This window comes from Tupaia chinensis, unplaced genomic scaffold, assembly GCF_000334495.1.
Source record: "Tupaia chinensis unplaced genomic scaffold, TupChi_1.0 Scaffold000089_1, whole genome shotgun sequence".
Classification (NCBI taxonomy): Eukaryota; Metazoa; Chordata; class Mammalia; order Scandentia; family Tupaiidae; genus Tupaia; species Tupaia belangeri.
In genome coordinates, this window is record NW_006159551.1 from 2,063,498 (window position 1) to 2,075,793 (window position 12,296).

At 36.3% G+C, this 12,296-nt stretch overlaps 1 pseudogene; it reads right to left on the reverse strand.

The window, feature by feature from the left end:
* LOC102477371 (60S ribosomal protein L36 pseudogene) overlaps window positions 1-964 on the reverse strand; it is a 6,206-nt pseudogene extending 5,242 nt beyond the window's left edge.
* Between the last annotated feature and the right edge of the window lie 11,332 nt (window positions 965-12,296).

Below are 12,296 nucleotides of genomic sequence, written 5' to 3' on the forward strand. Positions count from 1 at the left end.
AAGGACTTCCTCATCTCCTGGAGCTCCTTGTCTCTTTTCTCTTCCATCTCAGTTAGTTTGGTCACTACAAATATTCTGAATTCCTTATCAGACATGTCCACGACGTCCATTGTATTGACTGTGGGTGATGTAGTCTTTGATTTCCCTGGAGAGAGAGGCCTTTTGTTGGTTGCTCATATTTCTTGAGCCTCTGTGAATGTTCCTAGTCATCAGGTGATCTATATGTTGCTTCCTAACTTATTTAAGGTATCTTTGAAAGTTAAATGTTGTACAGTATTAGAAAATTGATGATTTTGGGAACCAGCAGTTAGCGTAATGGCTATGTTGCTGGACTCCCCATTAACTGTTGCCACTAGCCCTGGATGGCCCAAAGTCCTCCCTGTTTCTAAGGAGTGGTGAGCCTTCAACTGACCTAATAAGCAACACCCCAAGAGCAAAGAAAAACAAAACAAAAGAAGGAAGTCATGCCCCGTGCTATTTATATCACCAAAATTCAAAGAATCCAAAGGCTAGTTGGAAAAGGCTAGAGGATGAGTGACAGGACCAGGCTGGTCGGTCCTGCAGCCTCAGTCTGCCCAGTGTCCGGAACTACTGGCCAGCTCGATCCAGATTGCGGGTGGGGTGGGGTGGGAGTTCGCCTTAAAGTCCCAGACAACCAACCTGGGGTCCAAGGAGGAGGAATGGTGGGGTTGCGTGAAGATTCAGAAGGTTCGGGCCTGCAGCCTCAGTCCACCTGGTGTTCGGAACTGCTCCTTAGCACTCTCTTGTCCTTGGACAACTTGAGTAGCTCCATGGCGTGCTGCTCATAGGGAGCGAAGCTGCACACCTCCTGGATCATGTTGCACACAAACTTAGTGTGCTTGGTGAGGTGCCCACAGTGGCAGCTGTGACTCAGCTTGCTCACATTCTTGGTCACTTTGTGGCCCTTGTTGAGGCCCATGGCCATGGGGTACTGCAGAGCCATGGCTGCGGCTCTCCAATGACTGCTGAGACAGAAGGCAAAATCACATTTTTCGGTATCCAGTAAAAAAGTGTTTTATATATAGCCTATAATGAGAAGAAATTTAAACATACTAAATCCAATCCAACACATCAACAGATGATAGAATTAGTAGACAGGGTGTTTTATCAGTCCCTAGACCCAGCCTCAGTGCTGATAATATACTTAATTCTCATGCAAGAAGCCTCATGTCTAACCATGGGTGGAGATCCCTGGTCAAGTTGATCTGAAACATGGCAGTGTGTGTGCACACTTCATGCATTCTCCCCCCCTCCCCGCCCCCATGCTCGTACAACCAAGATCTCGATGAGCTGGAGGGTCAAGGGAAGGGGATTATGGCATTATAGGGTCCCATCAAGGGGGCTTCCTTCTTGTTCTCTTTCTCATACATGCACACATACTTTTTATGATGAATAAAATAACTAAACTGCATTCTTTATGTATAAGAAAATAAATATTGAGTGTGAGAAGTAAAGATGAAGAAGATATAAAAACATGCATTTAACTTTGAGAAGGGACAGCTACACTATTTTAGATTAAAAAATACTTGAATGAGATTAAAGACAGATTAGACATCTAGAGAAAAGATTAATGACATTGAAGACACAGCAATAGAAACTACAGAAAATGAAACATCAAGAAAACAGACTAAAATTAGAGCATTAATAATATTTGTACAACTTCAAGTGGTCTAATTATGTGCATTTAGAGTCACTGAATATAGAAAGAGAATTACAGAAAAAAATACTTCAATGAAAAGAGGCTGAAAATTTCCTAAATAGAAACTTCAAAACTAAAACCCACATATCAAGTAAGCTCCATGAACCCTTCACAAAGGGGTGTGAAGGAGACAATGCTAATGTACATCATGATCAAATGGCTAAAAATTTGTGATAAAATTAAAGTCTTTTTAAGAAATAGCAATTGGGGCCTAGCAGGTGGCGTGTGGTTAAGGTGCTGGACTCTCACATGGCCAGCTGCAGTTCAAGTGCCAGACCCGGCCACTTGAAACCCATGCTGGACTCGTGTGCATGGATGCCCAAAATCCTGGGAATGGAGAAGGGATTGTGGCATGGCCATCAACCCTGGGGTTTGGTTTGGTTTCTCACTTTCTTTCTCTCTGCCTCTGTGTGTCTCTGGTGAGTGTACATACCATATAGCAAAAGTCTCTCTAAAAACAAAAATGAAAACAGAAAAGAACTAGCAATTGAAAAAAGGCTATTACATATAGAAGAACAAGGTACAAGAGCAGCAGGTTTCTTATCATCCACAATGTAAGCCAGAAGACAGTGGAATATCATCTTTAAATTACCCAAAGAAAACAGCCTAGAATATCTTTATTAAAATACTTTTCAACAAATAGAATTAAATAGTTTTTTCAGAAATTATAAAACAGAATCTATCCCCAGAGACCTGCAATGGGAAAAATAGTAGCCAGACCCGGCCACTTGAAACCCATGCTGGACTCGTGTGCATGGATGCCCAAAATCCTGGGAGAAGAATGGAGAAGGGATTGTGGCATGGCCAGCAACCCTGGGGTTTGGGGGTGTTTCTCACTTTCTTTCTCTCTGCCTCTGTGTGTCTCTGGTGAGTGTACATACCATATAGCAAAAGTCTCTCTAAAAACAAAAATGAAAACAGAAAAGAACTAGCAATTGAAAAAAGGCTATTACATATAGAAGAACAAGGTACAAGAGCAGCAGGTTTCTTATCATCCACAATGTAAGCCAGAAGACAGTGGAATATCATCTTTAAATTACCCAAAGAAAACAGCCTAGAATATCTTTATTAAAATACTTTTCAACAAATAGAATTAAATAGTTTTTTCAGAAATTATAAAACAGAATCTATCCCCAGAGACCTGCAATGGGAAAAATAGTAAAAGATAATTATATAACCACCAATCTAAGAAGGTTTCATTAAGTCCCTTTTAAAGAAAAAATAGAGGGAACAAGCAGATGGCATGGTGGTTAAGGGACTGGACTCCCATATGGCTGACCATGGTTTGCATCCTGCACCTGGAGGCTTGCTTTCTCACTTTTCCTCTTTTTCTTTCTCTTTTTCTGTCTCTCTCTGGTGAGCACATTGGCCAGATAAAAGGCATCTGTATAAAATGGAGAACTAACATTTTGCTTAACTTCAAAATACTGAAAGCCTTTCCTAAATGACTGAGGGAAAGAAAGGTATGTCTGCTCCTTTCACTTCTATTTAGCATTATACTGGAAGTCCTAGACAGCGCAATAAGGAGGAAAACCAAAATATATGTAGATTTGAAAGGGTTAAATCTAAATGTCTTTATTTAGAAAAGCTTTTCGGATAGAAAAACCTTAGGAACTTACAAAAAGTTCCTAGAACAAATAAGTGAATTTAGCAAAGTGATAGGATGCAAAGTCAATAAACAATATCAATTTTATTTCTACATGTTAACATAGTGTAAAAGATAAATTTTCATGTTATAATGTGGCCAGATATGTCTTCTGGCTGAGTCTATTAGTTTTTCAAACATTTATAGCATATTTATTTTTCTCTCTGAATTTCCTTTGAGGTATTTGGATTGAACTAAATTTACTTCTTTTGAAATGTTGACAGTTTCAAAAATCACTCAATTAGAGAGTACAAATATGCAAATAATTATAACCTTTTCAAATGTCTTTTGGATTATATTTTTCTCTCTTGCCATTATATAGAATGTACAGTTCTTATCATTTTATTCCTTACATTTGATTTCTGGCACATAGAAAGTTCTTAGCCAATAGTTTATATAATTAATATTGTGTTAGGTGACCAATAAGATTTATGTAAAGTGACTTTGGGCTCCACCCAGTGGCAGGGGGACCTTAGCTTTTCTAGTAACATAAATAAAACCTGCATCAGTGTCAAAACATACAATATGTAATATTTATCCGTTTACTCAGAGTGCTCTGTTTAGATCATATGATTCCACTAATGCAAAAAACATGTTCTGAGCTTGGTACTAGTCACATGCAGAAGACAACTTACGGGAATTGTGATAGTCTGGAAATAAGAAAAAAACTGATCTTTGACCACAGATGGCCTGAGAAACATTGATGTAACATAAAATTCACTTTGTGGAATCCTTTGGAGAGGAGACAGGAAAGAGATACATAATCATCTCCATGGAAACTCAGTTCAAACACGACTAAAGGTCTCTGTGACTGTTAAAAAGGAACAGTGACATTGTATAGCAGATGACAAGCAGAAGCAATCATTGGTTTTAAGTGCACACCACAAATACAAATTAAACACTTGAATTATTGTTGATTATTTATTAAGCTTCTGCATACCTGAGTAACCATAGGAAGTGAGTTCCAGGGTGGGAGGAGCCTAATGCACTATTCATGGTGTAGGTGTCAGTCTGCAGAAGGTTTTGTTCTTTATTTTCTCCCTCATGTATTCGCTCATCATCCTTGTCCTCTGATTTCACTGGAGAATTATCCTTTCTGTTTTTCTTCTATGGATGCCACCAGCTCAGGTAATACAATTATGTGTATGATCATCTCCTTGTGTCACTACTCTGAAAACTAAATTACCATTTTATATTTTTGCTTTTTACCCTTTCTCTAATAATAAAAAAAAATAAAATACGGAAGCTCTGACTGTCTACAAAAAGGAGTGACCACCTGTGCTACTAATCACAATAATGTGATGCCAAACTTGAGCATGCAGAGTGATGGCTGCCTGTCCTGTGAGCTTTACTTTTTATTCTCTTTCACTTTTACTCTTTTTTTTTTTTCCACAGTAGAAGAGATTTTATCACCCTGCTGAGACCTGTATTTCAAATATGAAGACATTCATTGTCATGTGCTTATCCTAGGTCAACTGAATACAATGGAAGGAGGACTGTGACAGAATTGATAATGTCAAGTCTCTCCTTGTTGAACAATGAAAGTAATCATTTTGTTAATTGGATTGTTACTTTTCTTTCCCCTCCAAATCAGTTAAATACAACTGGAGTGTGTACTTCATGTTTTCCTTAGAAACCAAATTAATAACAGTTGTAATTGTTTCACTCTCTAGGAAATAGGAACAGGCTGGCACTTTTTTCTTTTCTTAAGTTTTTGCCAGAGGGCAAATGTGCTTGCCAGAGAGAGACAGTGAGAGAGAAAGTGAGAAATCATACCACCGTGGGAGATGACCACACTGCAATTCCTTCTCCTCCATTCTCCTCCTGGTATTTTAGGCATGTACACACACATATACACCTGGTCCAGTGTGATTTTCAAGCCAGTAGATATGGGACTTGAACCGTGGTTAGCCATGTGGGAGTCTAACACTTTAACCACCATGCAACGTGCTGGACCCCAGACCAGCACTTCTACTCTGTCTGCTTACACACACACACACACGTATTTTTAAATTTAAATCAGTGCAAGAGATTTAATGGCTTCCTACTGAAACATGGCATTTTCTTTTTTTTTGGAGAGGTTTTTGCTGTAGGGCGCGTGTGCTCACCAGATAGAAAGCGAGAATTCACCCCCCAGGGGGGATGGCCACACCGCAATCCCTTCTCTTCCATTCTCCTCTCGGGATCTTGGGCACGCACACACACGCGCCTGGCATGAGTTTTAGGCCACCGGGTCCAGGACGCGTACCGCGGTTGACTACGTGGGAGTCCAGCGACATAGCCATTACCCTAACTGCTGGTCCCAAACATGGCATTTTCTTAACTTTAACATAAGTTCTCTTGTTTCTTCTCCTTTCATTGAACTATCAAATTGGTTCCAGTGGTTAATTTTCTCTTACCCTATTTATTGTTTGAAACAATAACACACCAGGAAATTTGGTGATGTATTGGCTGTGTGTTGTTTTTTTAAGGAATAAGCTTTTTGATACAGAATGATTTTTATTATCTATCCTTGATTATAAATAGATAATCTAATAAAAGTTGTTAGATTATCTAACAACAGTTAAGCAGTATGAGTAAAAGAAGATTTGTAGCTTTATTCTATAATGACTACAAAAGCAAAGTTGGACTGTCAGGGAGAGGGAGATGCAGTGAAATTCTCTCTTTCTCTCAGAACACATTCTTACATAGGACTTCTTTGCAATACCTGTGAAAAGTACGAATGTGATATTATGGATTTGGATAGGTCACGTAGTGTTCCATGTCAAGTCCTTCCTTGTTGAATGATAAAAATATTTCATTATTTTGTTAATTGGGTTGTTATTTTGCTTTGTTTGACAAAAATATGACCTACTAAATATGTAGCAAGATCCACATGTCCTTGGTGATCCAAGGCAGGCAAATACGTAAGAGGTTCTGGTAGCATCACTCTCCAACCTTTGTTTTTTTTTACCTCTGAACAGCTGGAAGTGAGGGTCTTCAGATTAAAGAGAGTAGGTGCCTAGGTTCTAGAACCTGCAAGAATTCTTGTAGATGATATTAAAATGTAGACATACGAACCTCCGAAGCACTCCTTTGCATAAATAGAAAGTACTTCTTTTCTTCTATAAATGTTTTTATCACTTTTAGTCATTATGTTGAGCAAATCCTTGCTCTGTTTATCTCCAGGGACATACAGAGTGAAGGCCATTAGAATTCTGATCAGGTCATTAGATGGCATAGAGGTTATGTTGCTGAACTCCCACATGGCCAACTGCGGTTCAAGTCTGGGAACTGGTGGCTTGAAAAGCTTGCTGGGCACATATGCATGTGTGCCTAAGATCCCAAGAGGAGACTGGAGAAGGGATTGTGGCACGGGCAGTCCCCTTGGGGGTGATTTTTTACTTTCCCCCTTAGTGTCTGACTCTTTCCAGCAAGCTCCTGTGCCGTAAGGCAAAAAACCTCATAGAAAATAATAATTGATTTCTATGACTGCTGAAATTAGTGCATATATGGACTCATGACTCAAGGAACATTCAGTGAGAACCATCTCATGTCTTTTATGGGACCTATTGGAAGTAGAACAAATCTTTTCATTGAGATAGGAGGATAGTAGGATATTAATTGGAGAGACTAGAAACATATTCTACATGAAATTATCAAAGATCCTTGAATTGCATCTAAATATAGATGGAACCTGTTTTTTTTTTTTTCTCAGAAAGTTATTTAATTACCTTTTTAAACTCAAGCAACGCAAGTTAGAGTTGTTATTTTACTTGTAACCCAGAATCCTCACTAATAAAGATATGTCTAGGCTCATGCCTACTATTCCCTTTTACACATGGTGGGAGTGAGTCCTAATGAGTATAAGTGATTTTCCCAAGGTCATATTTCTCTAGTCACAGTTTTCTGTAATTTATGATCTAACAGGGTTGGTTTTTCCAATGCCCACTTGTAAAGAGGAAAATCTTATTCTTTGGTTTGCATAATAATCAATAACTGCTGTTAATTATTTTTTCATTTATTAGTTACCTAAATCAATGAGATACATAGGCTCTCTTGGTATTCTGGCTTGCATTCTATATATTCATTCAGAATTAAATTTTTATATTTAGATATAAGTCTGTAAAATAGTGATATAACTTGCTTATTCCAGGGCTTCTTATTAACTAATGATCTTAAATTTGATTCTGATTATACCATTTAATGATCTATTTAAATGCCTATTGCAGTTGTAAATTTTTTTTGTAAGAAGACAGAGGTAATCATAATTTTTTTTATGATTCAAGTGCAAATCTGTGATATTTATTTTTAAAGTAATTGCCTTTCCTATTTTACCATGAGCACCATAAATCATAGCGTTTATAAGACATTTGTATTACTTTTCTTATGAAAAATGAAAAGTGCAATTATAATCAGAATATAATAGCTTCAGTATGTTTGTACAGATGTTAAAGTAAATTCATCAACACTTATTCCATATGTCTGTAATCTAGCTTTATTTTCTGTTGTCAAGCTAAAGAATTTTAAAATAAGATAATATTTTTACCAGTATCTTTATATTTCCCTGTGATGATACACTGAACAATGACCTATCTTGCTAAAGTGGATGGTTATCAAATTAGATTGGTCATTGTATATGCAAAGGATAATGGAAATGTAGAACACAATCTACATTTTCTTGCTTTATTATTTGTTATGAGAAAAACTATGGTGACCAATAATTGGGATGATTTCATGTGTTTGTGTTGGGTTTGTATAAATCTGTGATCCAAAATATTCATCATTAAACGTAGAGAAGTTCTTCTGGGGAACACTGAAATATAAAAAGCAAATGAGGATATGAGGCTATGTCTTAAACCATTGTGGTAATCTAAAAATCATTAAGTAAGTAAAGAAGAAAAAGCTTTAGTGAAGTGAGGAGAGTGAAGCGGTGGAACTCTGAGAGACATTAAGGTTTGACCTTACACGGATATTATCCCTCCTGGCAATGACAGGTTATAGAATCCCTGATAGCAAGACAAGTTTCATACTATGCAGAAAAGGATCATCTCTCCTTTGAAAATAGTCAGAAATCCTGGATATCATCCCAGATTGTGTTAGTTAGCATTCTTCTTAAGATTTCCTTGGCTATTGTTGGGTTTTCATGTTTCCATATAAATTAAAAAGTTTTTTTTTCTTTTCAAAAATCCAGTAGCTTCATCAATAGAAGTGTTTTTTTTTTTGTTTGTTTTGCTTTTTAAGTTGATATTTTTGTCTTAGGGTGTGTGTGCTCGCTGGATAGAGAGAGACAGAGACAGTGAGAGAAAGGGAAATCACTCCCCAGTGAGATGGCCATGCTGTTATTTATATTCTCCTTTCTCCTCCTGGGATCTTGGGCACACATGCACATGGGCTCAGCATGAGTTTCAAGACACTGGGTCTGGGACTCAAACAGCAGAGCTGGTCATGTGGGAGTTTAGCAATGCAACTGCTATGCTATCTGCTGGCCCCATCAACAGAAGTTTTGTTTTCAGAGAGATTTTTTTCACTGCTGCTGAAACGATAAGACATCACTGGATGAAGCAGTAACTTACTTTTCTAAGTGCTTTTATCTGAAGAGAAGAACTGTGCACACAAAGAAACCTAAAAAAGTTTAAATCCAGGGCTAGATGGTGGTACAGTAGTAATGCAACCAGATCCGTTCATTATTTTAAACTAAGAATGGAAATACAATTATCAAAATGTATGGAATGCAAAAAAAAAAAAGAGAAGTGCTTACATGGAAGTTTAAAGCACTGAGTACATATATTAGAAAATAAGAAAATTCTAATATCAGTAGCTTAATCTTTCAGATTGAAAAATAGAGAAGACCAAATATTAGCCCAAAATGAACAAAAGAAAGTATTAAATTAGAAACAAGAAATCAACAGAAAAAATATAAAACCAAAAGGTGTTTCTTGAAACCATCAATAAAATTGATAAGCTGCTATCTAGAGAGAGGGGGTGAATGCCAATGTTAATATTTTAAATGGGGGCTGGCAGGTGGCGTGTTTGTTGGGGTGGCTGGACTCCCACATGGTTGACTGTGGTTTGAGTCACGGATCTGGCAGCTTGCTTTCTCACTTTCCTTTTTTCTCTCTGTCTCTCTCTGGTCACTTTCAACAAAAATACATAAATAAAATTTAAAAAGACAATAAAATTTTAAAAATTCAAAAAAATTTCAAATGAAAGAGAAGTCATCATTGTTTGTGTCATACCATTAAATTATTAGATGAATAAAAAAGTAATATGACGGGACCAGCAGTTAGCATAATGGCTATGTTGCTAAACTCCCATGTAGCCAACCGCGGTTCGAGTCCCAGACCCAGTGCCTTAAACTCACGCCGGGCGCGTTTGCATGTGTGCCCAAGATCCCGAGAGGAGAATGAAGGAGAAGGGATTGTGCCATGGCCATCCCCCCCGGGGGATGATTTCTCACTTTCTATCTCTCTGTCTCTCTGGTGAGCGCATGTGTCCTATAGCAAAAACCTCTCAAAAAAAAAAAAAAAAAGGAATACGACTATTCTCTGTCCATAAATCTGATAACTTATGTGAAATAGGCCAATTTTTGAAAGAAGAAAACTATCAATATTCACTCAAAAAATATATTCTGAACAGACTGAAAGAAATTCAGTTCAAGAAATTGAATCAATAATTAATAGCCTTCTTTTCAAAAAAAGGCACTTGGTCCAGATAGTTTCACTGGTGAACTCTACCTAATACATAAGCAAGAAATAATATTGACCTTTTATATTCTCTTCCAAAAGATAGGAGCAGAAGGAGAACTTCTCAACTTGTTCTGTGAGGCTACATAATCCTAATTCATAAGTCAGGTAAAGATATTATAAGAAAATGTCACTAATACACTTAATGAATGGAGATGTAAAAATATTTAAAATTATTATTAAATTGAATCCAATAATATATAAAAATAATCATGCACCAGGATCAGCAAGTGGCATGGTAGATAAGGCGCTGGACACTCCCATATGGCCAACCATGGTTTGAATCCCGGACCTGGTTTCTTTCATTCTCACTCTCTTTCTCTCTCTCTGGTCAAATTAAAATGAATAGATGAATAAAATTAAATAAATAATTATTTTTTAAAAATTATGCACCAAGACACAGATTTTTTTTCAGGCATGTAAAACTGGCTCAACATTTGTAAATCAGTTAATGTAGCTTATCATATCAACAGGCAAAATAAGAAAAACTGTATCGATAGCAAAACATAATTTGAGAAAATTATTTAGATAAAAACTCTCAGCAAACTGTGAACAGAAAAGAACTCCCTCAATTTGGTCAACAGCAGCAGAAGCACAGTGCTCTGCAATGCCAGGTGCTATGTGACAATTCTGGGGTTGACGCATACAAAGAGCACCCATGAGGGCCTGTGATCCCGGCTAGCTGGCTGGGAAAGGCTGTGGGAATGGGGAAGGCGATCTCTAAGTAAGATCCTGGAAGTACATGTCTCACTCTCCCCCACATGCAATAAACATAAATAAACTAAAAGAAAGAAAAAAGAAAAAAAAAAAAAACAAGAGCTGTTAATGAGTAGCAGTTAGAATGCTGCTTAGATTTAACATTCAATAATTAATTAATATTATAATATTTCTCTTAGTAATAGTAGTGATAGACATATTAACAGAGCTGTGGCCTCTGCAAAATATGTTTTTCTTTCCTTTAATGCATTTGTATTAAGGAAATACATAGAACTTGAAAGATGGAGAAAATGTCATTGCTTAGCCTGAAGAAAAAATGTTTTCTGTTACAATTAAATAAAATGGGAAAATATTTTTCACATTCTGATACATAAATTGACAATTTCTATGAAGTTTTATTGTAGCAATTACTTTTCAGTGTAACTATTAAGAAATATTTATTAAAAAATCATTGTTTTATGTATTACATTTTAAAATTTGTTCTGCACTAAATAAAATCAGAAAGTAAACACAACCAAAACATATTGCAATGAAGACCTTCTATAAAAAATATTTTCTGCAAAAACATTTTTCCTGAAAGGAAAGGAATCAATGGGAAAAAGAAAGAAGCAAAACATTTAAGGAACACAAAAGTAGAAAATTATCTGTTGATAATGTGTATGACAATATCTTTAACTAGACTAATACGCAGTGTATTCATGATGGAAAAATTAATTTTGCATGCTGTAATGATACACAGTGATTGAATGTATAAAAAATATGTATATAACTGGGCATGTGTGCATGCATGCCCAAGACCTTGAGAGGAGAATGGAGAAGAAGGGATTGTGGTGTGGCCATTCCCAGTGTCTCTGTTTCTCCAGCATGTGCATGTGCCCTATAACAAAAATCTCTCCCATGTATACACATGTATGTGTGTATATATATATTTATATATATATGAATGAAATAAAAATATATAAATTATTTTATTTCTCAAAAAACTAACTTAGTCCATATGGATTCATTTTAAAAAATCTGGAAAATGAAGTCTTTTTGTTTCCTTCACTTTTAATAAATCACTAAGGAAACAACTATCTGTTATTCATAAATCATCTTTCCTTGTTTATTTTTCTGAACCTAAAATATGTATAGAATATGTTCATATCTAGTGGTGCTTTGGGAGATATGAAAGATGTATAATTTATTAAGTGTCAGTAGAACTTTCAAAATAATCAAATGTAGATAGTTTGAGAGTGAAGTCTGCTCTTTTTCTGCATTAAAATTTTGAAAAGTATTCATTTTTAAATTGAAGAGTCCATTATCACATCTGTGTCAAGAAGGTCCACTTGCTAAATAAGTACAAGAGTTTAATTTGAGCAATTTATAAACTAATTATTTAAAGAAGAATACATCAGTCTAATTACTTGATGATAGATAGGTCAGATGCTTCACTGGGTAGTTGAATCTCTCATTATTGTTCCTATCAGATGAATAGTTCTTCTTTGAC